Source organism: Caretta caretta, chromosome 2, assembly GCF_965140235.1.
Source record: "Caretta caretta isolate rCarCar2 chromosome 2, rCarCar1.hap1, whole genome shotgun sequence".
Taxonomy (NCBI): domain Eukaryota; kingdom Metazoa; phylum Chordata; order Testudines; family Cheloniidae; genus Caretta; species Caretta caretta.
The window spans coordinates 6235865-6262493 of record NC_134207.1 but is presented as its reverse complement, the minus strand read 5'-3'; the positions used below and the strand labels follow the sequence as shown (position 1 = coordinate 6262493).

The window sequence follows — 26629 nt, the reverse complement described above, 5'->3', positions numbered from 1 at the left end:
ACCAGCATCTCAAGCCGGGCTTCCCCTGGGGGACCCTGTGAAACTAGTCCCTGCAAGAAGTTCCACCCTGCAGGGGCTGAGTGGCACCTCCTGCAGCCCTCTGATTGGCCCATGCCGATATATAAATCAGGAAGCCATCACAGGGAGCTGTCTGAGCAATGATGCAGATTGCCTGCTTGCTTCCACGCTAGACTGTGGCTTACCGTGAACCTTAGACTCTGGTACCTGACCCTGGCTTGTCCCCAATTCCACTAGGTGCCTCCTGACCACAGCTTGGCATCTGGCCAGCGATGCCAGCCGCCCACGGCTCTTCCTATTACCGTCACAAATCTGAGCACTGAGCTCATACAGATCTGGGTTGAGAACGTCATCGAAACACATTGAACCCCTCAAGGCATGATGCCCGAGGCCACCCATGTTCATGGGTCTGTCAAAGACCCACATGGGATTTGACTGCTAGGTGCAGGATTACCCAGAGCTGATCCTGGAGGAGACAATCAGGATCAGGGCCGGGTAAAGGAATGCCAGGATGACGGCCAGAGCTCTGCCAGGGGCCAGCACAGACTGTGTAACCCCTGGGACTTGTGCTGAACTCTGCACAGGGGCAAATTTCATCCTCTGCCTATATCCATACAACCTTGTAGATGAATTGGCTCCCTGGCGTGTTTTGCATTCTTCCCCTCCTGTCACCCCCCCCGATATAATATTCCAGTGAAGGAGTTTCCTGGTGGAAAGAGTCCAGCTTGTCGGCTCAAGAACAAGAGTGCAAATAAACGCTTCGCTCTTACTCCCAGTGAAGTCAATGGGAGCTTTGCCACCAACTCACAGGAGTAGGATCACACCAAAGAGGCAAGATGCCTCCACTCTGGCTGGGTTCTCCTGTCCTTCCTCAGCCACAGTAGGAAGCCACGTGTGGCCACAGTAGGAAGGGAAACGTGGGGAGCTCCAATAACGTTGCAGAGCAAGGTTGTCCGGGAGCAGGAGCACGGAGGGGATAATGGGAAGCAAGGGAGTTTCCACAATGCTGCAGGGCAAGGCTGGGGAGCAGAAATGGGGCTGGTGTAGACGTGAGCAGGTATGAACGCACCCTCGTATTAACCCTTATTCCTCTCTGATTGCATCTCCTATAAACTTACTTTGGCTCTGTTACATTTCTCCTCTCGGGAGGGGTGGTTTGTTCAAATGAAATAGGATGAAACTCGTCTCCCTGCCTCCCTTTGTGCATTGATCTGGGGGGCCGGCGCTCCACACCCTCGCTAATGCAAAATAAGGCAGGGCAGAGCTCTTTGGGACCCTAGGTACAGCCACACTCTTTGGTCCAGAGCCACAAAGGTATTTAGGCTCCTAACTTGCATTGAAATCAATGAAACACCTTTGGGCATAAATACTCTTGTGGGTCAGGGCCTTTGTGCCCATTGATTTCTGAATGCTAGCGGGTGGACACACGCCGACCTGGATGGGCGATGGGTGTGTCTAGGCTGAAGCTGGAGGCATCATTTCCAGCAGATGGACATGCACTAGCTTTGGTCAAGCCGGCATGCTAGGAATAGCCGTGTCGCCATGGCAGTGCGGGCAGTGGGAGGGGTTGGCCGCCCCCAGTACGATCCCACCTGAGACCGGACGCATTCAGGGCAGCTAGCCCAGCCTGCCACTCGGGCCGCTGTAGCTACGCTTCCATTTCACTAGCGCAGGTCTGTCTGCTTGAGCTGGCAATGGCAGCATCCAGATCTGGGGTAGAAATACCCTATGAGCCTGATCCTCGGCTCGCATAAATCAACATAGTCAATGGAGCCACTTCAGTTTACACCAGCTGAGGATCTGTCCCTGTGGCTTTCCAAGAGGGGGTTTCAAACCACCTCTGAGCTCTGAAATGCTGACGGGGCCCTGATGTCTGCGGCCTCTCCTCGTTGTTACAGGTTTGATGGCCTAGCTGTTAAGTGGCCAATGAGTGTATAAATACCTGATATACCCATCTGCACCTTTATGGCTTCGATTCCCTGACCTGCTCCGGTCTGCTGAGCCCAGATCCAGCCCAGCAGCACGTATGACTGTAAAGCCATTCAAAACAAGAGTTCATTACCCAGCGGGGAGCTTTTAGGATTTATAGATAATAATCCTTGCAATGAAATGGTAACAGCCTAGCCAGCTGCGGCCTCTGCCACTCACTCTGGAGTCTGTGCTCTGCCTTCTCCCCTCCTCCTCGCTCCCTCACGGCCTGCTCTCTCCTTTCAGCTGGCCCATTGGGTTGCCTCTCTCTACTTGGGCAAGTCACTTACCCCCCCCATGCTGCGTCCTTAATCCCCCCATCCCAGAGGAGGGTGACAGGTCATACCTATTGACAGCAAGGGGTAGGTAAGTGCTATCAATAGGTATATATATATGTATATGTTAATATATTGCTTTATATATATATATATTAATACAATTAACCCAATCTCCAAACTGGGCATGCACCTAACCTGAGTAACCTCCTGGGCCATGCTGCTCTTAGCCATCCCCGTGCCTGCTGTTTGCTGCCCCACTCGTCATGAGCCAGCCAAACCTTGGCGCTGATCCAGCATCAGGATCTGCTAACACAGCCCTGTGGGCCTCTTTGAAGACTCAGGAGCAGGGCCTTACCTTCTAAGCCAGCTGTGTCTTCTGCGAAGCTCCTGGCACACTGCTGGGCACTATCCAATGACACGGGGACGGTGCTGGGCGCAGGGGCAGCGCACGGAGCCACCTCCCCGCCCTCGCCAGGGGCCACAGAGACGTGCCAGCAGCCAGCCACTTCCGGGAGCGGCGTGGAGCTATGGCAGGCAGGCAGCCGGCCTGAGAGCCCCTCGTAGTGGCCCAGAGATCACTGCCTGTGATTTATTTTTGCCGGACCCCCACTTGAGCCGGGATCCTGGGCTGAAGCCCCTAAAGATCCTGCCTTAATCCGACCCTGGGGGTGGGTGAGGTTCTGTGGCCTGCATTGTGCAGGAGGCCGGACTAAATGATCATGATGGTCCCATCTGATCGTAAAGTCTATGAATCTATGAGGCACCTCAGAAGACCCCTGCCCTGAAGAGCTTCCAAGCCATAGGTCTGATCCAGGGTGTTGCAAAATGTGTCCGAGTGAGTGGGAGAGTTGGCTGTGAGAAGAGGAGGAAATGTGGCGTTTGTGTGGCTCAGCCCCATGAGCGGAGAAAGTTTGCCACATCTCAAAATGATTTGGAAGCCAAACTGATCAATATTCCGGGCTGTTAGCAGTTCATTTCCGCATTCACCACACAGCCCCTAATAAATTGTCTGGTCAACAAGCATGATATGAAAGCTTCAGAAAATATGATTGCAAGTCAGTAATATACGGAGAAGACTTTTTAAAATAACACTGCATTGCCCCAGTTTTTCAGTCAGCTTCTCAGTATGTGCATAATTTAGAAAGTTGTGGTCCTCATAGATAAAATTCCACATAGATTTATGGAGTGGTCTCAGAGGTAGTTCGAGAGATGGAATCTGAGTTTTAAAGGCAGTTGTGTGTATAGATGGGTCTGTGAGTTTTCCACCCAGATTGAGCATGTACCATACACACACAATACAGGAGGGGGGAAAAGTATATTCTCAGTTCACAGACTAATGAGCTAACCTGAGAATCTCATTTGAAAAGGTGCCAGCTGTTTCATTTGCATGTTAATATTCACATAAGCGAAACAGACAACTTAAGTCAGTTTCATAAGGCAACTACAGACCACAAGAAATAAACCCTGCTGTCTGGAGGATGTGGTTTATTGTTTAGATCGCTGGCCCAGTTGTTTATTGTTTGGGGCTTTACAGCCTCAACTCAGTCTGCTGGCTTATGTTCTGTGATGAAGACCTGAAAATCAAATTCATACTGAGCCTGTACCGGGAAACGATGAGAAGGCAGGCACACTTTTCTTTAAAATGGGGCAAGGCACGACTGACTTAGTTTTGCAGTATTGCTGGGTTATAATTTAGGCTGTCTGACCAGTCTCGGCCAATAATGATACAAAACACCTTTGTTTTGCAGAGTAACTTTCCTACGTATAAAGAAAAGGAGTACTTGTGGCACCTTAGAGACTAACCAATTTATTTGAGCATGAGCTTTCGTGAGCTACAGCTCACTTCATCAGATGTATACCGTGGAAACTGCAGCAGACTTTATATACACACAGAGAATATGAAACAATACCTCCTCCCACCCCACTGTCCTGCTGGTAATAGCTTATCTAAAGTGATCAACAGGTGGGCCATTTCCAGCACAAATCCAGGTTTTCTCACCCTCCACCCCCCCCACACACAAATTCACTCTCCTGCTGGTGCTAGCCATCCTTTAGATAAGCTATTACCAGCAGGACAGTGGGGTGGGAGGAGGTATTGTTTCATATTCTCTGTGTGTATATAAAGTCTGCTGCAGTTTCCACGGTATACATCTGATGAAGTGAGCTGTAGCTCACGAAAGCTCATGCTCAAATAAATTGGTTAGTCTCTAAGGTGCCACAAGTACTCCTTTTCTTTTTGCGAATACAGACTAACACGGCTGTTCCTCTGAAACCTTTCCTACGTATGCAGCCTAAAACTTTTCAGAGCTGCATAGCAATAGAGGGAAGTTGAACTAGGGAGAAGAGACATGTGTCAGACCGTTTCAATTCAACATAAACAGGAGACCCTTTGATCTAGAAAATAAAGTCAGAGGTTTCAATCAGAACTAAGTATCAGCTGCCCTTAATGATTTTAACAGTGAAATCAAGCTAGAATAGTTCAATTATTACCCTATTTATATTATGACACGTCATTAGCAGTAGCGCACTATTATGACTAATTGGCCAAACAGTAATAAAATGAGTAGAAAAATGAAAAAAACAACATGAATTTTCAAACTTCCCATACAAAATTCTGAAAGGTTCCTAAACCAGTTGTGCCATGGGAATTTTAGTCTAAGTCGCCACATTTTTCGAAATGGTTTGATTTCAATGAAAAAGGCATTTTCCCCTCGAAAATACGTTTTGATAACAATTTTCCAAGCAGCTCTATGAGACAGAGTGGCTGTTCCAGATGGCAGGAACATCAGAGGAGGAGACTTTTGCATAAGCAATGGTAGAAGGGGTGAAGGAACATGCTGGATGATGTAGCAGGGAGGCCCCTCCTTGAGCACAACCCCCCCGGTGGCAAGGCAAGGCACAACTGGTGTGCATGCCTCAGTTTCCCCTTCCTTCCAACCATTGAAGAAACTTAGAATCTGAGTGTCTCATACAAAGCCTGCCTCTGGGCACACTTTATTCTCATATGCCAGTGCAGTAATCCCCCCAAAACCCTTTCAGTAAAACAGTCTCACCATTTCCACAATAAACATAAACATACAGTGGGCTTTTCCTATTCCCTGCTCCTGGGACACCACCACCAAGTCACCCATCTGAGAGTCAACAGCAGCACTCTGTTCCCAGCTCCTTTGTGCCGGATCTAGGCCCAGCTCTCCAGTATCCCTGCCTGCAAGTGGCCAGTCTTCCCTCCACCCTTCGCTCAAGTCTTTGCCCCCAGGGCTAACCTCCTTGTGGTGTTCCACTCCTACATGCCTGCCGGCCTGACAGTCCTACCCCTGCTCAGGAGGAGCCAGCTGCCTGCAACAACCCTCCCATTCTGGATCTTCCCCTTTTTCTAGATTGGCCAGGCTAAACTACGTCCAGCCTAGCGCTCATCAGGAGTCCCCAGCTTTGCTCAGTTCTCACCAGCAGTTCCAGGTCTCCTCTCAACTCAGCTCTCTCTTCTGGGTCTCAGGCAGCTCTCACCTGCCCTTCCTGTACCCAACTCCTCTTCAGGCTTCTGACTCACCCAGTCTCCCCATCTTGAGGGCCCTGGTGCTCTTTCTTAAGCTCAGTTGGCCAGTGTCATTCCCAGAAGGAATGGACATGGGAGTAGATGGAAAGAACTGGCAGGCAGAAGGGCTTATAAAACACAGCAGGCTGCTTGGAGCCAGACAGGGGGCCAGTGGAGTTATTCAAGGGTAGGGACGATGATGTCATGCTCTGTCTCCAGAGGTGGGACCTGGGGAACGACAGAGAGGGAGATGCAATAGCCTGGGATTTAGGAGAGATGGTATCAGAGTGTTGGCATACAGCGGCACCGGGCAGTTGGAAGCTCTGGTGATGAGAGCATCACATATATACATAGTGAGATGAGCTGTGGCAGAAGTGGAGACCAGCTGAGTTACAGATCTTAGAGATGTGGGAAAAGGAGTGTTCTAGGTCAAGGATAATGCCAATATTAACACCTTACATACAGTCATGTAGCATCTTTCATCCTCCAAACAGTGTGTCAAGCGAATATCCAGGAATCACGTCACTCATGACTGAAATGCAGCCTCGGGGAGTGGCCTATTTAACATCCCAATGCTACCCAGCATAGGACAGTACGTGAAGAGGAATACTATCCTTTGTCTAGCTGAAATTGCCGTCAGCAAAATGTACGTATCTAGGTTTGAAGTCAGCCTGGAGCAAGGGTTAAGATGTCTGTTCAAAGAAAAATGCCACAAGACCTCTAATGACCACAAGGGTTAAGTACTTTTGGTATTAAATCTCATAAATAAGACAGCACCCCAAAACGGTGTGATGGAGAATTGCTTTAGAGTAGAGTGCCATCCATTGAATTCCCGTACAATCTATGTTTTTCTTGGAGGTCTCCGATCCAAGTATTGACCAGTCCTAATTCTATTACTTTGGGCTGTCATCCTATCAGGTTTTACATACAAACTACTATGGCTACAGATCCCATGGAAGGGACAAAGCTTAGAGTTCCTTCCCTCTGAAGCACCTGGCATTGGCCGCTGTCAGAAGACAGGATACTGGGCTAGATGGACCTTTGGTCTGACCCAGTATGGCCATGTTTATGTTCTTATGTATGTAAGGGAGGACATCTCACCAATTTGCAGATCTGGCAACTCCTTATACAACAGCTTAAGAAGCTTGGGGAATAGATTCAGGAAGGCATGAGAGGGACTGAGAGGTTTTATTTTATTTTTGGTTGCACAGTAGGTTCACCTACAGTCACTGGAAACATGGATGGAAGGCCTAGAATAAGTCACAAGCGAGATGAGTATGATGATCATAGCTTTGTTCCTTTGTGGCGGTTTGATCACATCACATGAAACCTTCTCACCAGTAGGCACAAGTTGTCGTTATCACTAGTTAGAGCCCCGTGAATTATTTTTTTTTTGAATATTTTCATTTTCGTTTTCAAGAATTTCATACTATTTCATTTTATCCTGCCCCAAGGAGGGTGAGAGGCCCTCTTGGCGGAGGGTTGGGGCCTGCCCCCGTGGTAGGTGAGAGGCCCTGGTGGAGGGGTTTGATCCCGCCCTGGGAGGGGTTGGAGCGCGAGCTCACCCCACACTCATCCCACAGAGGCAGCTCCTGTCCTACAGGGCTGGGCCAAGCTACTTGCTCTGGGCATTGTGACTTGGTGGATGGGGTCACAGCACTACGCACTCAGATTTGGCCAGGTGGCACCGAGACCCTGTGTTCCAGGTTGCAAAGCCTGAAATAGGGGGCCAGGCCCGGCCCCTGGGACAGGAGCTGCAGGACCCGCTGCTGTAGGGTGAGTTTTTCGTTTTATGTCATTTTATACAATCTTGTTCATTTGGTTTTGTGTTATTTCACATTTGCAAAAAAACCATGGGGCTCTATCAACAGCTGTACGGCTGAGAGGCATTCCTGGAGTACAACAGCAGGGGGGGGCTGCAGGTTAGGAATGAGGTGTGTCAGCAGACCTGGTGCACGAAGACCGTCCTGGTGCATAACAAACCTGGGTCCAGCCACAGTCAGTGCTGTCAATCCTTCATTTTAAAGATGGATAGGAGGAACGGACATGTTGCAGCATGGACTCTAACCTGCTACCTTTGGTGCCTTCGGAATCGGCATAGAATCATAGAATCATAGAATATCAAGGTTGGAAGGGACCTCAGGAGGTCATCTAGACCAACCCCCTGCTCAAAGCAGGACCGATCCCCAACTAAATCATTCCAGCCAGGGCTTTGTCAAGCCGGGCATGGCCGACTCTGAGAAACAAACACACATTGCGAATCTCTTCGGCTCTGTGCCACTCATTCATCATGAAACACAAACTCAGGGAAAGTAACGATGGTTACTGGTGCCATTAAAAATCCAAATCTCAGGGGTGATTAGCCCATGAATCTGTGTAGGGCAGAGTCAGAGCAAGCTTTGTTCTGAGTTTCCAAGCAAGCCAGGGAATCTAGGTTTGGAGTGATCCCAGGGCCAGCTGGGTGAGCCTGGGATGCGGCCATTCAAGACGCCTGAGGATAGAGCCAGTCAAAATCTTTCCACTGAAGATGAAATTTTCAATTTTTACCCCAAAAAGGTTCCATGGTGAAAACACATTTCATAGAAAAAAGAATTATTTTTATGACATTTTTGCAGGTTTTTGTCAGCTGAAAACCAAACGTGTTTGGGTTAAAGGTTTGTGGGTTTCAGTTTTCAAAGACTTGAGACTTCTACCACAAATTTGTGATTTTTGAAAACTGACATTTTCTTTCAAGTTGAGGTTTTTCATCAAAAACAAACAAACAAAAGGTTTGGGGCGACATTCTGAGGAAAACAAAAGAAAACAAGTGTTCAGCCTTTCTCACCAAAAATCATCTGTATTTTTCCACCAGCTCTGCCTGAGTTCCAGCCTTTGACCGAGCCCAGATAGCCTGCCAAAGAGCCAGCCTTTCAAATGAGTTTTCACCTGAATTTGCAGCAAGCCTGCGTCTGGCTTTCCATTGAGGCTGAGCCTCGCTTTCAGAGCGAGGCTGGGCCCGGAGTTATAAAGCTCTCGTCACAGTATGACCCTGGGGGCTGACTTCTGGCATTACCCTGGAGGTGCATTTTGATACGAACCCTGGGACTGAATTTGAATGCAAGCCTAGTCTGGGCCTGGTTCTCTCTGAAGCGCACCGAATCCTGCCTACTTTGGTCACGCTTCCCTTACAGAGTGGAGGGGTTGTTCAAATTCCAAAGCAAACCACGGGGGACCTTCCCCACAAACTGCTGTGAGCCACCACTGAGTTCTAAGTGCCTCCGGCCCCTTCCTACTGAGTCAGGTTTGTGCCACCTCCCTCCGACCTGGCACATCTTGACACAGTCTAAGCTGAGAACACTGCGGGAGGGGGGAAATAAATAAACAAATCAGTTAAAAAAGTCCACTGAAGTACCTGTGAATGCACCCAAGCGCTCCTCTGTGCTTCTTAGGGTTGTAGATGGGTGGGGAAGACCAGCTCTTCCGAACGCCGCTGCTCATAATTGTTTTTGCTTTGTATTTGTAATTATTGCTGGTAATGCCGAGCCTACAGTTTATTTATAATGTACTCAACCTAATGTCCACCATGAAATGAAACACCCCCCTGGGGGCTTTCCTATTTTCCTTCCTGCATTTATTTGCCATCTCAAGTTTAGTGCCTTTATACTTCTCAACAGGTTTATAATAACTTTGTTCTGCCTCACTACTTTCATTGCTCTCATCCCCGGGTTATTTACCAGGCAGAGGGACTGCTGCAGAAAGGGCAAACAGATTATGGAATTCAGAGCGCCGATGAGTTTACAAGAAAAGTACACGTGCCTGCACACACCGACACAGAAGGAAGGCGAAAGAGGCGATGAGTGTATGCCAATTAGCAGCTGGACTTTGTCTAAACAGATAAGAACATAAGAACGGCCATACTGGGTCAGACCAAAGGTCCATCTAGCCCAATATCCTGTCTTCTGACAGTGGCCAGTGCCAGGTCCCCAGAGGGAATGAACAGAACAGGTGATCATCAAGTGATCCATCCCCTGTCGCCCATCCCCAGATCAGACAATCAGGGTACATTCAGGTACAGTGTATCCACCATTTTGGGCATGTCCAGATGGATGTTTGGTCTGACCCAGTATGGCCATTCTTATGGTCTAACTCACCTCTCATACCATCCCTATTCCCAGTACATACAGACAGGAAGCATCAGCCTGTCATGCCGATGAAACATACAGATAAGATAGCCCTCTAGTGCTGTGTATTATTTCCATTAGCAAACTTAGCATGTCCCAATGGAATACATACGGCACCCCAAATTACAGGGGGAGCATGTCTGTCTTGTCGCCAACTGTTCTAATTACTTCTGGGAAGAGGAACAAAACATTCCCGCTACACATGCTCACAGCAGACCTGCCACATCACTGAATGTTGCAGGAATCCTCAGGTAGTCTGTTCCATAAGGCCAATGAAGGCAGAAGGCTTTCATTCTATCGCTCTGCATTCCAGGAACGTTCCATCCTTATCACACAGCTGCTTTTCATCAGCAGACACTTCATAATCTTTAGATGATCACAGTGGTCCCTTCTGGCCAGGGGCGGCTCTACCAATTTTTGCCGCCCCACGCAGTCGCCGCCGAATTCCCCCCCCCCCCCCAGAAGAGCTGCGGAGCTGCTGCCGAATTGCCGCCGCAGGACACGGATTGCCATCCCATTCTGAAGGCCGCCCCAAGCACCTGCTTGGAAAGCCAGTGCCTGGAGCCGGCCCTGCTTCTGGACTTGGAATCTATGAATGCACTCACCTTGCCTGTGAGGTAGGTCAGGGTTTTTAATCTCTTCTTGCAGCTGGTGACCTGAAGTACAGAAGAGCTAATTGATTTGCCCACCATCTGTGAGAGAGCAGGGACTTGAATCTAGCTCTCGTAAGTCCTTGTGTACTACCCACACCACTGGACCATTCTCTGTGATGGGGCTGCTGGTGATTACAGGTATGCTGAGGTAGGGACTGGAGGCAAACAGAGCTTTGGGTACACGGAATTACCCTGCCCCTTTGGCACTCAAACTGAACTATTACTGGCATATCAAACTTAAGATAACCTTTTTTTCCAGCTCAGCACTTGTGGACTCCTGCCAGGATCAGAAACAAAAGAGGCAACGTAGCATTGGGTGATCTGCCTCTTCTTTCATATGGCAAGCCAAGGGACTAGCAGTGTTCAAGTAACCACAGCCACGTTAGTGAGCCAGCGAATAGCTTTGCGAGTGTCTCGGTGTCAGTCTGAGATGCCCCCAGCAAACAATCAAAGCAGGTGCTGCTGTACAATGCGGGCCATAGTTTGTGACTGGCGTCCAGCGTCACGTTGTGCTTTGTCTCTCGTCTTCCGGAGGCGTAAGAGATGGCAGCATCTGCCATGCGATCTTCTGAAGTGGTTCAAAGTACAGGGTTGCCAACCTGTTACTTAAAAAATACTGGAGAGACCTCAGGTGTCCCCAGTCTTGACTTGAACCTCTGGGGACAAGTCCCTTTCCCACCACCCCCATGCTGCAGAGAACCTAGGGCCTCATGTGCTCGGCCTGCAACCACTGCAACTCCTCTTGAGGATCTGCGCGGGCACCAGGAGCTGCGTTGGAGGCTGCAGTTGCTGGTCTTCGCCTGCTGCAGTGCTGTGCACCCTGCTGGGAAGGTTGGCAGAGACTCTGCGAGTGGGGAGGCTACGCCTGGGGAGTACTTACCCCCCTGCCAGACAGAGCCCCTTCAGTGCAGCTCCAGGCCACACAGCCCCATCCACTTGCCCTGCCAGACAGATCCTGTGCAGGGAAACCAGACGGGGCTGCCCTCACGGGCTGGAGTCAGCAGCGGGCATGGTGGAGGGGGTGTAACATCTCAAATAGGGGATTGCTCGTTGGAGCTATGCCATCAGCGATGAAGGCTCGTTCAAAATATCGCCTTGGGCATTATGTGAGGTGGACAAGTTTAACGAGAACCCTGGAAATGATGGTCAATACAGGCGGTGAAGATGCAGGGCAGCATCTGCAGTTAGCTACCTGAGGTGAGGGAAGTCGTTGAGAGAGACTCAACATCTCGGACTGCATAGCGTGAAGCCAAGAAGAGGTTTGCGTTACTGCGTCTCCCTCTCATCCCAGTGGGACAAGGCATTCTTTGGGACACTCGTTCATTCGCTCGAGGTCTTCACTAAACACTGACAAGTACAGAGCTGGAACCCATCTGGCTCACCTGTGTATTAGTGTTGTTAAAATTGGGATTTGAGTTATAAAAATATGTTTAGATTTTATTGAATGACTGTAAATTGCTGTCTGCATTAATCTCGCTTACACTGTCTGTAGCCTGTGTTATAAGGTAATATGCAAGTATTTTCTCTGTAACTGCACAGCACCAGATAGCAGAGAAGCATTAATGAGTGTGAAATACTAGTCTCCAACAGGAGGTCTTATCTCTTGGCCAACCAAGAAGGCCCATCAACACCAGACTAACTATTGTGGAACATCAGAGGACAAAAGACTTTGTTGATTGCTTTCCCCACACCGCCACCCGCATGAAGAGGAGGTGTGCAAGTGAATTCCTCCCATCAGGTGCTCAGAGAATGGGAATGGGATAAACCTCCCTAACAAGAAACTGTGTCTCTGTGCTGCTTGGACTCTTGAGGGCAATGTTTTCTAGGCATAAGGAAGAGATCTCCAGTGTTTAGCCTGGGTTAGCCCTATGGGACATATAAAGCTTGCTTATTATAGAACCTTCTATTACTTTTTGAAATTAAGACTGTTGTTCCTTTGTGTATATATGTTTACCTGCTTTACCCTTGTAAATAACTCACTTACTTCCTTTTCCTAGTTAACATACTATATAAAGATTTATTACAGAATTGGCTACAAGCATTGTGTTTGGTGTGAGATCTAAGGTGCAATTGACCTGGAGTAAGCAACTGGTCCTTTGGGACTGGGAGTAACCTGAATTTTGTTGTAAGGGACCATCTATCACAAAGGCCAGCTTACCTGGGTTGGGAGATGGATCGTAGTATCTGAGGGGACTGTCTGTAACTCCATGTTAAGGCTGTTATAGAGCTTAAGGAGTTTACATCTGATAATTGGTTGTTGGAAACTAGGTATAGAGCTCACAACCAATTTGGGGTTTGTGCCCTGGTTCTTAAGTTTACCCTGAGGTTGATACTCATGCTCTCGAGCCATTGAAGGGCAGCTTGGCAATGCCCTTTAGTGGCTGTTCCACAGAGAGGCTGTCAAGGCTGATTCCCTACTCTGGCATTTCAAGTGCAGAAGGTGGGGGCTTGCAAGGACTCCAAAAATTAATACTTGCCACTTCAGGCTTGTATTAAACTCCCAAGGCTACAGCTTTTCTCTGACCTTGGCTTGGTAGATGCTGCCATCACCCAAGTGCAGAACCCCTTTGAGGTGCACTTGGGAATTCCTTCCTGTGGGATACCCTCCAGCCCTTTCAACCCCCACCCCCTCCGGGGAAGAGCTGAGAAAGAAAGAAGAAAGGAAAGCAGCTGTTGCCACCAGCTAAATAAACAACATGTGCACAAACCTTTTAAGACACAAAAATCCAATTCTGTTCTTAAAAAAGGTAAATTTTATTTTTTTAAAAAAGAAAGAGAATACATCTGGGAACTCAGGCTATTGCTAGATTTTAAAAGAGCAACTACAAGGATTAAGCACCAAGAATAGCTTTCTTGAGGTCCAGCTTAAAGTTTACAAGCAAAACAAAAGCACCTGGGGTTAGCACTGAGGAGTCCGCAAGCCATAAAGAAATAAAAAGAGATAAACCTAATCGCGTCTTCCTAGACATTTCCTGATCTACTTACATATCTGGGGTTTCAGATGAGTAGTTTCTAGGTATGATGCTGAGGATTTTTCATACCTGGCCCCAAGCTTCTTACAGGAGAGCTCTGCCCTATCCGCCTCTCCCCGGGAGAACAACAACAGACAGACAAAAGGGGAGTCTTTTCTCAATTTTAAAAAGTTCTAGCCTTCCCATTGGTTCTTTTGGCCAGGCGCCCACTCACTTCTTTTACCAATGCATAGCAGTCAGACTTTTTAACCCTTTACAGGTAAAACAAGTAGAGAACAGCTACTAAGAGGGATTTTATAGCTAACTGCCTGGCTGTCCATAAAAGGGAGCTCCTCCCCCATCCTTCATTTATCAGAGAGGCTAAAGGACATGTGATACTAAAAGAGGTCTTCCTACAGCTCAAGCGGTGGGGGCCTGTCCCCTTGGTGATGAAAATCTAGGTTCTAGTACCCAGGGGTGAAAATAACTTACAGAATTTACCAGTACTCCTGAGTCCTGAGCAAGGGGGTGTGGCCTTGAGCGGAAGAGGCGTGGCCTCACCCGGAAGAGGCAGGGGCTTTAAATCAAGATTTAAAGTCCCCAGGGCTCCGGCTGTGGCTGGGAGCTCTGGGGCCTTAAAATCACCTGCGGAGCTCCCAGCTGCAGAGGCAGCAGGGAGCCAGGGGTGATTTAAAGGGCCCCAGGCTCTGGCCGCTGCTACCGCAGAGGAACTCCAGGCCCTTTAAATCACCTCCGGACCTACCCTGGGGCTCCAGCAGTGGGGCTCGGGGGGCGCTTTAAAGGGCCCGGGGCTCCCCGCAGCAGCCGGAGCCCCAGACCCTTTAAAGCGTGGCCGGAGTCCCGCTGCCAGAGCCCCGGGGTAACGGCAGCAGGGCTCCGGCCGTGCTTTAAAAGGCCTGGGGCTCTGGCTGCTGCGGGGGGCCCGGGGCCCTTTAAAGCGCCTGCCTGGGGAAGCTGGTCCGGTCTGGCACAGCATACTGGCTCATACCAGACCGGACCAGCTTACTTTCACCTCTGCTAGTACCAGATCCCTAGGTGTGTGTCTCTGTCTCTGAGCGAGAGAGATTTATTCAGCACTTCAGTCTACTATCTGCAACACGTGGATCTGAGAGCACAGATCAGCCACAGAACTTCTGGATGCTAGTTCAAGTGGAATCAAGTGGAAATTCATCATCATTATTAGAATAAAACTCTTTGAATGTCAACACTCCACCCCCAATGCCACACACCACACATACTCACATAAAATTATGCTTTACTTTTCCTTGTTCTAATTACAAAGCATTACTCATTAGAATGTCAAGATTTTATTACTCAGTATGACACAATTTCTTTATTATCTAACCCTAACAAAAAGAAAGAATACAAAAAGAAGTTATATGGGGGAGGGACAAAAAACCCCTCCTAATAAAGAATGACTTAATTTTAAGAACTCTGACTTCAAATAATTATTTTCTCACACTTAGAGGTTTTGGTTAAAAACCTTAATATTGGGTTTTGGTTTTTTTAACTAATGCCACATGAAGTAATTTTGTAATTAGAATAAACATGTCATTTCTGTGATTAATTCCTTTTAATTAGAACTAAACTGCAGAAAAGTTTTATCATTTCAAGTGAAGTCAGATAATGTATTGATTAGTGAGGCACCAGTGGAGGAATGCTTCTTTTTTTCTTTAATGGTTTAGTATGTGTGTGTGTGTTCCTAATGTCAGTCACTTTTCACCTCCCATTAAGCCTCCCTTCTCTGTCACTTTTTGGAAGAAAATCGAGTCTCCAAGCCCAATTTCAACTCAGGTGATTCCCTTCTGTCTCCTGAAATCCTTCCTGCAATTTCCCCTGGCTACACTGCTCATCACTTCCTACCCTAAATAGTTCTGCAGCTTGTCTGGCCAGAATGGGTCCCATTCCACCCCAGAGGTGGCTGCATTCCAATAGGTGGTGAAGTGATTACTCACATGACAGAGAGTTGTGAGATCTTTGGGGATGAAAAGTGCCAAATATAAGAGATTTTTATTACCTATAGAAGAGAAACAATTTGGCCAGGTGCAATGAGCCTTTGATTGCAAGGACATCGGGACCATAATCATCCCTGGGATGACTCCATTGTACTAAGTGGCATTATAGCAGGGGTGAATTTGGTGACGTGGGACTGTGCCTGTCCAGTGGATGACAAGAATCATAGAATCATAGAAGATTAGGGTTGGAAGAGACCTCAGGAGGTCAACTAGTCTAACCCGCTGCTCAAAGCAGGACCAACCCCAACTAAATCATCCCAGCCAGGGCTTTCTCAAGCCGGGCCTTAAAAACCTCTAAGGATGGAGATTCTACCACCTCCCTAGGGAACCGATTCCAGTGCTTCACCACCCTCCTAGTGAAATAGTGTTTCCTAACATCCAACCTAGACCTCCCCCACTGCAACTTGAGATCATTACTCCTTGTTTTGTCATCTGCCACCACTGAGAACAGCCAAGGTCCATCCTCTTTGGAACCCCCCTTCAGGTAGTTGAAGGCTGCTATCAAATCTCCCCCTCACTCTTCTCTTCTGCAGACTAAATAACTCCAGTTCCCTCAGCCTCTCCTCATAAGTCGTGCCACAGCCCCCTAATCATTTCTGTTGCCCTTCGTTGGACTCTTTCCAATTTCTTCACATCCCTTCTGTAGTGGGGGGACCAAAACTGGACGCAATACTCCAGATGTGGCCTCACAAGCATAGACTATCAGGGTTGGAAGGGACCTCAGGAGGTCATCTAGTCCAACCCCCTGCTCAAAGCAGGACCAATCCCCAATTTTTGCCCCATATCCCTAAATGGCCCCCTCAAGGATTGAACTCACAACCCTGGGTTAGCAGGCCAATGCTCAAACCACTGAGCTATCCCTCTGATGGTAGTTCCTGGCCACGTTTCCATTTGCAGCTAATACCTACAAGCTCTTCTAAAGCCAGGTCTACACTAAAAAGTTAGGTCAACCCAGCTATGTTGCTCAAGAGTGTGAAAAATCCCCACCCATGAGCACCATAGTGAAGCTGACCTAACCCCCGGAATAGACAGCACTAGGTCAATGGACGAATTCCTTCGTTGACCTCGCTATCGCTTCTCTGGAAGGGAACCCCTCCCAGCCCTGTAGTGCAGTGGTGCCCAAACTTTTCCTGTTGCACCCCACAGCTAAAGGCAGAGCTGAGGGCTGAACTGGGGTAGGGGGAGGAGCTGGGGCTAGAGGCGGAGTTGGGCTGGGACAGAGAAAGATTGAGGACACAGCTGGGGGCGGAGCAGGGAGCGGAGCTGGGCCGGGGTGCAGCTGGGCAGGGGGAGAGTGGGGCGGGGTGGTGCTCCTTCCTCGTAGTTTGGGGACCACTGCCGTAGAGCGTGTCTGCACTGAAGCGCTACAGCAGAGCAGCTGCCAAAGCGGTTTAAGTGTAGACATAGCCTACATCAAGTGGTAGAGGTCTGTGCCCCGGGACCTGGAGATTCCCACAGTCAGTCCCGCCTGATAGCCATGGCACCTGTAGGTATGTAGTCACGGTGCCTCATAACAGCACAAGATGTTATCTTCTCACCCAGTGCCTGCAGGCTCCCCCTTGCTGAAAGCAGGCTGGAGTGCGGTGGTGTTCATCACAAACAGCCAGAGAATGCCCACTTAGCAGGGTTTGCAGCGCACCTCGGGTTCAGCCTTGCTGTGTTTGCAAAATGCATGCAAATAGCAACCAAGCGCTGGACTAAATTATCCCAAGGCCCATTGGGGCTGGGGGGAGAGGAAGGGAAACCGAGGCATTTTGAATTGCCGAGAGGCACAGCCTGGAAGCAGGTTCCTGGGAGAGAATGTGGGAAGTGGTTACTTAATAAATGAGGAAAATGACACCTTCCTGGCAGGGGCTGGGAGGCTGAATTATTAATTAGCTACTGTTTTTACAGCTCAGCGAATGTTTGTACTAGGCACCGGGGATGACTGCTGTATTAAAGGGGAAGCAGTGCATTATCTATTTAGCTTACATACTTCATCACTGTCGTCTCTGAGCACTTCGCAGTCTCTAATATATTTATCCTGCTGGCATCCTTGTGAGGCAGGGCAATGCCATTAACCCCATTTTATGGATGGGAAAGCGAGGCAGAGAATCGGTAAGGCCCAGATTTTTAAAGGTATTTAGGTGTCTAACTCCCATTGAAATCGGTGGCATTTAAGCACCTAATTACCTTTAAAAATCTGACCCCAAAGGGCACACAGAAATGCTGTGGCAGAGCAGGGCATCAGATCGGGTCTCCTACATAGCAGGCACCACTGAACAATCCTACCTCTCTGACTCTACTTCCCTCACATTCGATGATCCCCTTATCCCCATGGGGCTAGCTTGCACCAGCTACCCAAAGAGAAAGATTTTCTTTTGGCTTCTTGAGCAATGAATGAAGGCTTGTTGGGGGTGGGGGTCCTTTTATTATAGACCTGGAAGGGTGACGGCTTGCCTGCCCCTGCGTGTGACGCACTGCAGCCAGCCATGCCTCCCTCACAAACACGCACTAGGGCTGCACTAGGGTCCTGCCATTGTTGTGCTTTACCAAAGGGATTTGTTGTTGTGGCAAAACAACAAGCTCACTCGCTGTTCTTGTGAGCACTTGGCATCAAAGCGCTGCCAGGAGCCTGTTCAGTACGTGCTTCATAGAGTTTGAAGCCAGAAGGGACCAGGGAATTCAGACACCTGGATGTTCCCAGCAGGGGAACTATGCCCATGCTGCAGAGGAAGGCAATCCCGCTTCTGCCCCAAGGTCCCTGCCAATCAGACCTGGGGGAAATTCCTTTCCAACCCCCTAGTCTGGCAGTTGGTTAGACCCTGAGCATGCGAGCAAGACACACCAGCCACGTTTCTAGAAAGGATGCTCTGTATCACCCCATATGTGGATGGAGAATCTCTTTGGCTGTGACATAGGGAAGGGATGGAAACCCCATTCCTTGAGATGTTTAGAACTAGGCTGGATAGAGCACCAGAGAATACAGAGAAGGGCACAGAGATCGACTGATGAACTCTGTTGGCCTCTGACTCCTGACCTGGTTTATTACATAGAAAGCGTTTAGGTGAATACATTATAGAACGTGCGTTCAAGAGATAAGAGTAAAACTGAAGATTGCGGAGATGCAAGTAGAGGAACATGCCGTATAATCTGACAGGCCTAGCAAGAAGGTGATATCTAGCCAGGCCTATGCGGTGGTCATGAATGCGCATCACTAGCGTGGGGATGTAAGGGCCCACAGACTTCAAACCCCAGCCCATTCGCTCCCATGCGGCTCTCACAAGCTGGCTGGCGAGAGCTACTGGAACTGAGGGGCTAGCAGAACTCTGACCCCTCCCAGAGGCACCGCCCATGAGGATCCTGATTGGGGAAGATGACCGGCCCCACCGATTGGCCGGACCATAAAATTTAATCCAGAAACAGTCATAGAAAGCTATCTGAGAAATTGAGACATTTCTTGGCTGGCTGCTGCACTGGACCCGATTCTTGAATGATCCCTGGTTTCTGATTTTGGTTCTGATCCTTGGACTGTGATTCTCGCTCTGACCCCTGGCTTGGATCTGGCTCTGACCACTCCTGCTGTGGCCACTAGGTAGGGTGACCAGATAGCAAGTATGAAAAATTGGGACAGGGGTTGGGAAGGTGGGGTAATAGGCACCTATATAAGACAAAGCCCCGAATATTGGGACTGTTCCTATAAAACTGGGACATCTGGTTCTGACAGTGGGTTAGCGTTAGCCAGTGACCTAGTCTCATTTTGCAATATGTGTCTTGTGACAGACAAAGGTGACCGTGAAGAAGCAAAACCAACTTAAAATAGTAGATTTGGGGGGAATTCTGAGCAGAGGTACCCATGGAGCTAACCGCATGGATGTGTGGAACGTATTAGAAGGGGGTGGACACACATGACTTAGGCTGACCTGGAAAGGAGAACTATGGGGAGCTGGAATACCAAACAAGGTTTCCTGGAACACCACACATGGAATACCATCAGATACAGTCCCTGACCTTTGTGGGTGTCAGAGGGAAAAGTTGTATAAAGAAGTTGTATGTCCGACCTTTAGTGGGCACAGTGGGAGGTTGGTGTGAACTGGATCGTGACTTCCTGCTCTGTATTTGGATGATAAATAAAGTTTTTATGTCCCTAATCCTGCGATTCACCAACCTCATCTGTTAGCAAACTTAGGTAGACAAAGAACCCGTTAGCTGGGACAAGTGCACTTTGCGACCCACATAATGTTCAAGCTACAGCTAGCAGGTCTTTTTCAGCTCTAACTCCTGCACCATGATTCATTCCCTCCGGTGCAAAACAGTTTCCATGCACCTGTAATTCTCCTCGACCTTTTTGCAACTCCTGGGGAACCAGAAGGCATTTTCACGCACTTCTCAGTGTGGCTGGAGACTCCAGGGACAAAGCCCGACCCTTTAGCCTTGCCACTGCTGCTGCCGGGACACTAGCTTGAATTAATTTAGCCACGGAGAGCACTTCAACGGAACAGAAGCATCACATTGGAGGCACGGAGAGATTGTTTTTTTCTCTCAAATGTCAGCTCTTCAGCTGCGAGTTATTTCTCCTGGAGGATCCAGATGCTCTGTCAGAGGCAGGTGTAATTCAGCAAACTCTTGTATGTGTTAAAGTTGGTTCCAAACACATTGGAAGAGAGAGAGAGAGTGAGAGAGAGACAGAGACAGAGACTCTCTTCTGCATCTGGAGTGACTGAAGCTGGGGGCAGCTTAGCTTTATCGAGAAGGAGAGAGAGGGAATTAAATTCCAGGGTCAACATGAGTCTCAGATGCTCTTCTCCCTTGAAGGAAAATAAGCTTCCATCTAATATAAAAGAGCCAACATCATCAACTGCCTCTCAGAACATGTCCATATGGGGGCCACTTCCACAAGGAATTAAGCTAAAGCAAACCAAGGCCACTTTACTTCTGAATGAGAGCATCCACACCGGGGGCTAATGCTGTTTAATTAGCGTGCTTTAAATTCACACCTGCAGTTAATTTGGTTCAGCTTTCCTGAGTCTCTTTGTAGACACTCCCTGATTTTGGGGACAAGGACAGCAGAGGAAGGAAATCACTTAATGCTGTTTGAGTCATCACGCCCCTAAAACTCCTGGGGACAACACTGGCTATTGAAATGCAGGCTTGATTCTCTCCTTTGTGTCTGCCAGCAACTGGCTCGCTCTCTCGGGCTGTGGGGAAAACGAAATGCCAGGACAGATCAAAGGGGAGTGCTTATCCTGGACAGTGAGTGATGGCTCAGAGAGGTTCCAAACACTCCCGGGGATGCTTACATGGCTCCTGCATTGGCTTAGAAAAACAAGAGAGAAAAACAGATTTCAGCGATGACAGCTCTGTGAAAGACTCTCTCTATACATTTAGCCCATCAGTTAGTGCTGTCACCACCTCCATCACATGTGTGAGACACGTGTATGTATTTGTGTGTGTGTGTGTGTGAGAGAGAAAGAGAGACGTGTGTATTGCTGGGAGGAGGAGAGTTTGGGGAGTTTGAGAACTACTTTGAAAGAAAGGGATAGGGTCTGAAGTTCTGTTAATCTAGGAAAGCAGCGTAAAGAGGCCTTAAAGAGCGTGCACGCACCCCCAGATAATAGCTGCCCAGTGGCAGAACAGCTCTCTGCCAGCCCCCAATGCATAGAATCATAGAACTGTAGGACTGGAAGGGACCTCGAGAGGTCATCTAGTCCAGTCCCCTGCACTCATGGCAGGACTAAGTATTATCTGACCATCCCTGACAGGTGTTTGTTTAACCTGCTCTTAAAAATCTCCAGTGATGGAGATTCCACAACCTCCCTAGGCAATTTATTCCAGTGCTTAACGACCCTGACAGTTAGCAAGTTTTTCCTGATGTCCAATCTAAACCTCCCTTTCTCCAATTTAAGCCCATTGCTTCTTGTTCTCTCTTCAGAGGGTAAGAAGAACAATTTTTCTCCCTCCCCTTTGTAACAACCTTTTATGTACTTGAAAACTGTTCTCATGTCCCCTCTCAGTCTTCTCTTCTCCAGACTAAAGAAACCCACTGTTTTCAATCTTCCCTCATAGGTCATGTTTTCTAGCCCTTTAATAATTTTTGTTGCTCTTCTCAGGACTTTCTCCAATTTGTCCACATCTTTCCTGAAATGGGGCGCCCAGAACTGGACACAATACTCCAGTTGAGGCCTAATCAGCGTGGAGTAGAGCAGAAGAATTACTTCTTGTGTCTTGGAGTCCGGTGGCACCTTAAAGACTAACAGACTTATTTGGGCATAAGCTTTCGTGGGTAAAAAACCACTTCTTCAGATGCATGGAGTGAAAATTACAGATGCAGGCATTATATACTGACACAAGCAGAGAAGGGAGTTACCTCACAAGTGGAGAACCAGTGTTGACAGGGCCAATTCAATCAGGGTGGATGTAGTCCACTCCCAACAATAGATGAGGAGGTGTCAATTCCAGGAGAGGCAAAGCTGCTTTTGTAATGAGCCAGCCACTCCCAGTCCCTATTCAAGCCCAAATTAATGGTGTTAAATTTGCAAATGAATTTTAGTTCTGCGGTTTCTCTTTGAAGTCTGTTTCTAAAGTATTTTTGTTCAAGTATAGCTACTTTCAAATCTGTTACAGAATGTCCAGGAAAATTGAAGTGTTCTCCCTCTGGCTTTTGTGTGTTACCGTTCCTGATGTCTGATTTGTGTCCATTTATTCTTTTACATAGGGACTGTCCGGTTTGGCCAATGTACATGGCAGAGGGGCATTGCTGGCACATGATGGCACATATCACATTAGTAGATCTGCAGGTGAATTAACCCCTGATGGTATGGCTGATGTGGTTGGGTCTGCGGATAGTGTCGCTAGAGTAGATACGGGGACAGAGCAGGCAACGAGGTTTGCTACAGGGATTGGTTCCTGGGTTAGTGTTTCTGTGGAGTGGTGTGTAGTTGCTGGTGAGTATTTGCTTCCGGTTGGGGGGCTGTCTGTAAGCAAGGACTGGCCTGACATTGTTGACTCATATTTAGCTTGTGATCCACTATGACCTCCAGATCCCTTTCTGCAGTACTCCTTCCTAGGCAATCACTTCCTATTTTGTATGTGTGCAACAAATTGTTCCTTCCAAAGTGGACTACTTTGCATTTGTCCATATTGAATTTCATCCTATTTCCTTCAGACAATTTTTCCAGTTTGTTCAGATCATTTTGAATTTTAATCCTATCGTCTAAAGTACTTGCAACCCCTCCCAGCTTGGTATCATCTCCCAGTGTAGCCAATGATTTTAGTTTATTGTTCATTTATTGTGTGCTTATAATTAACTCACCCCACCCCGTCTGCGGGCCTGAGGCTGAGGCCTGAAAAATTTAGGTTCTGGAGATAAAAAGTGCTGACATAAGTATGTGATGAAAGAATAACTCTCGGCCAGAAGACGATGGGAAAAGATGTACCAGTGGGTGATACTGCGAAAAATTAACAGTAAAAGTAATTTTTTTTTGCTTACAAGATACCCAGTAATCACATTGTTCAAACACATGTCCTAAATGCAGGGTGCTCTGTGCGTGTAAATGCTAATGAGATATAGTCAGAATCACATTATACAAAGGGGGTGGCCAGAGTGGCAAAATTGAGCTCCCTATGGGAAACTCCAGCAGGAACCATCCCTTTACTGATGATCAAGCCATGAGAGACCCATCGGACTCTAAGTTAAGGATGTAGTTAAGGATGTGAGTATAACTATAGTTGTAACGTGTGCATAGGTCTGTTTAGCATTTCTGTAGGCTTGGGTAATCATAAATTGAATTTCAGAGGAACAGCCGTGTTAGTCTGTATTCGCAAAAAGAAAAGGAGTACTTGTGGCACCTTAGAGACTAACCAATTTATTTGAGCATGAGCTTTCATGAGCTACAGCTCACTTCATCAGATGCATACCGTGGAAACTGCAGCAGACTTTATATATACACAGAGAATATGAAACAATACCTCCTCCCACCCCACTGTCCTGCTGGTAATAGCTTATCTAAAGTGATCAACAGGTGGGCCATTTCCAGCACAAATCCAGGTTTTCTCACCCTCCACCCCCCCACACAAATTCACTCTCCTGCTGGTGCTAGCCCATCCAAAGTGACAACTCTTTACATAATCAAGTCGGGCTATTTCCTGCATAGATCCAGGTTTTCTCACATCCCCCCCACCCCCATACACACACAAACTCACTCTCCTGCTGGCAATAGCTCGTCTAAACTGACCACTCTCCAAGTTTAACTCCAAGTCAAACCAGAACATCTGGGGGGGGGTAGGAAAAAACAAGAGGAAACAGGCTACCTTGCATAATGACTTAGCCACTCCCAGTCTCTATTTAAGCCTAAATTAATAGTATCCAATTTGCAAATGAATTCCAATTCAGCAGTTTCTCGCTGGAGTCTGGATTTGAAGTTTTTTTGTTTTAAGATAGCGACCTTCATGTCTGTGATTGCGTGACCAGAGAGATTGAAGTGTTCTCCGACTGGTTTATGAATGTTATAATTCTTGACATCTGATTTGTGTCCATTTACTCTTTTACGTAGAGACTGTCCAGTTTGACCAATGTACATGGCAGAGGGGCATTGCTGGCACATGATGGCATATATCACATTGGTGGATGTGCAGGTGAACGAGCCTCTGATAGTGTGGCTGATGTTATTAGGCCCTGTGATGGTGTCCCCTGAATAGATATGTGGGCACAATTGGCAACAGGCTTTGTTGCAAGGATAGGTTCCTGGGTTAGTGGTTCTGTTGTGTGGTATGTGGTTGTTGGTGAGTATTTGCTTCAGGTTGCGGGGCTGTCTGTAGGCAAGGACTGGCCTGTGTCCCACCTGTTGATCACTTTAGATAAGCTATTACCAGCAGGACAGTGGGGTGGGAGGAGGTATTGTTTCATATTCTCTGTGTGTATATAAAGTCTGCTGCAGTTTCCACGGTATGCATCTGATGAAGTGAGCTGTATCTCACGAAAGCTCATGCTCAAATAAATTGGTTAGTCTCTAAGGTGCCACAAGTACTCCTTTTCTTTTTATAACTTGAATTGTAACTTTAATAAAACTTGTAAAACAGACTAGACCTTGTACTTGTGAATGTCTGTGTGGCCATGACCCTTGGACTTTATGTGTCCTAGAGACTCTATATCTGAAGCAAATAGCAGAGGTGACTTTCAGGCTGTTGAGCTTGAAACTGTAGCTGCCAGAGCCAAAACCAAACAAGTAAAAGGCTACATCGCCCGCACCCCCCTTGCAGTGGGCTCAGTGATCTCTCCACCCACCAAACACCTGTAGGAGGTTCCACATTCCGTTCTCTAGCCCCGAATGCCCCACACTGCATGTGGGAGGGGGCCATTGCAGCGTATACTCTGTGGAGTGCAGCCAGTATCCTGCACATGGTGCTAGCTTCCACAGAACAGCAGAGATGAGCACTGAATTAAGGCTTCAGAGCTGTACATCCATATAGGCAGAGACAATCTCTCAGTCAAAAAGCTCGCAATGTAAATAAGCAAGAATTATTATCCCCATTTTAGTAATAGGACATTGAAACACAGAGAGATTCAAGATCAGATGTTCAAAGGGATCTAGGTGTTGCTGCGCTCAGCATTGCAACACCCTAGTGCTTTAGGAGCCTAAGGCTCCTTTCCAAAGGGACTTAGGAGCCAATTAACACAAATCCTGACTCAGTCAGGTGTTGCAATGAGTGCAGCAGTGCCTAAATGCCATTAAAAATCTGGGCCTCAGTGGTTTGCCCAAGTCAAACACAGAGTGCCACACAGCAGGGAATTGTTTCGAAAATTTTCCATTAAAAAAAAATCCAAATTTTCCTTGGAATTTTTCAAATGAAATCGCTTTGTTCGCAATTTTACTTGGAAATAATTTTGGAATTATTGAATTATTATCTTGAGTCCCTGGCATTCTCCTATTCCTCAAAAGTTTGTAACTTTCAGCCCAAAGCTTTGCAGGTCACCTTGCCCTGACTAACTCCATCAAGTGTCCGTGTAGTTCCCAGCACTTCCTTTGCCATCGCTGTCCCTTCACTGGATGTGAATAGAAGCCTGTCAAATTTAATTCCCTTCCTTTCCTGCTGACTCACCGCAATCAATCGCTTGTGACATCAGAATCCATTACCCTGGAGATGGTGTGATGTCACAGATGATGAGCTGCCTTTGTGAATGAGTCAAGTGAGAGTAGGAGGCATTGATTAAAGGAAGAGGATTCTGGTTCACAGCCAGCCCTCGATGATCAGCGGTGACAGCAAAGGAGAGACAGGAAAACCCAACTGTCAGAGAGAAAAGGAGACTTACATAAATGTTAGTAGCTAAGGCTCTCAAAGCACTTCTCCTGTATTAACTAACCCTCACTGTCCCCTGTTATGTTCATGGCATACATGCAGAGAAGTTAGAGACAAACATAAATATTCCTGCTGGAAGGTTGCAATGTAATACAGAGAGACACAGCAGGCTGCTATCTTAGCTGTCTAACACAGAGAGGCACAATTCTCCCCCTGCTACAGTGAGAACACAGGGCCCGCCTGGGCTGTGCTCAGTACAGGACCAAAAATGGGGGGAAAGGGGTTTTTATACCCCCTTTGCAGCACCCAGGGGCAGTTGCACCAATCTGGTGTAACCCTCCTGCCAGGTGGAGCCAGGAACAACAAGGGCTGGGTTCAGTATCTAGGGGTTCCTTTCCATGAGTACAACCCAACACCGGCTCAAGCCCCCACCCAATGACCTGGGACAATCACACACCACCACCCCCGGGTGCCTCTAAGAGGCCATACTTCCCCTCTCGCAAGCACAGAGTCTGAGTGTGGCAAAAACTTTCAATAAAAGGGGGGAGGTAACTCAGAATTAATTTGGGAAAACATCACAACTAGGTTCATAAACATAAACCATGAGCAAAAGACCCACCCCCAAGTAAGGTGGGCAGTGTCCTTTTCCCCTCAGGTTCTTAAGTCCAGCAACCCACAAGTCCCTTTCACGTGCCCGTCCCTTCTCTGCACCCCACTCACAGTTGCCATCCTTGACCAGTGCAGCCCCAGAGTTCAGA

General features: G+C 47.9%; 1 long non-coding RNA gene across 3 annotated transcripts in view; it reads left to right on the top strand.

Annotated features, from left to right (window-relative positions):
* The window catches only part of LOC142070926 (uncharacterized), a 158424-nt gene that overhangs the window by 112496 nt on the left and 19299 nt on the right, over nucleotides 1-26629 (top strand). For 2 of the 3 annotated variants that reach the window (XR_012666856.1, XR_012666854.1), the window contains one exon: nucleotides 8648-12780. The exons of the other annotated variant lie outside the window; for it this stretch is intronic. This is a non-coding gene — a long non-coding RNA (uncharacterized LOC142070926). Of the gene's footprint in view, nucleotides 1-8647; nucleotides 12781-26629 lie in introns of those variants that run through there. 3 annotated transcript variants of the gene reach the window in all.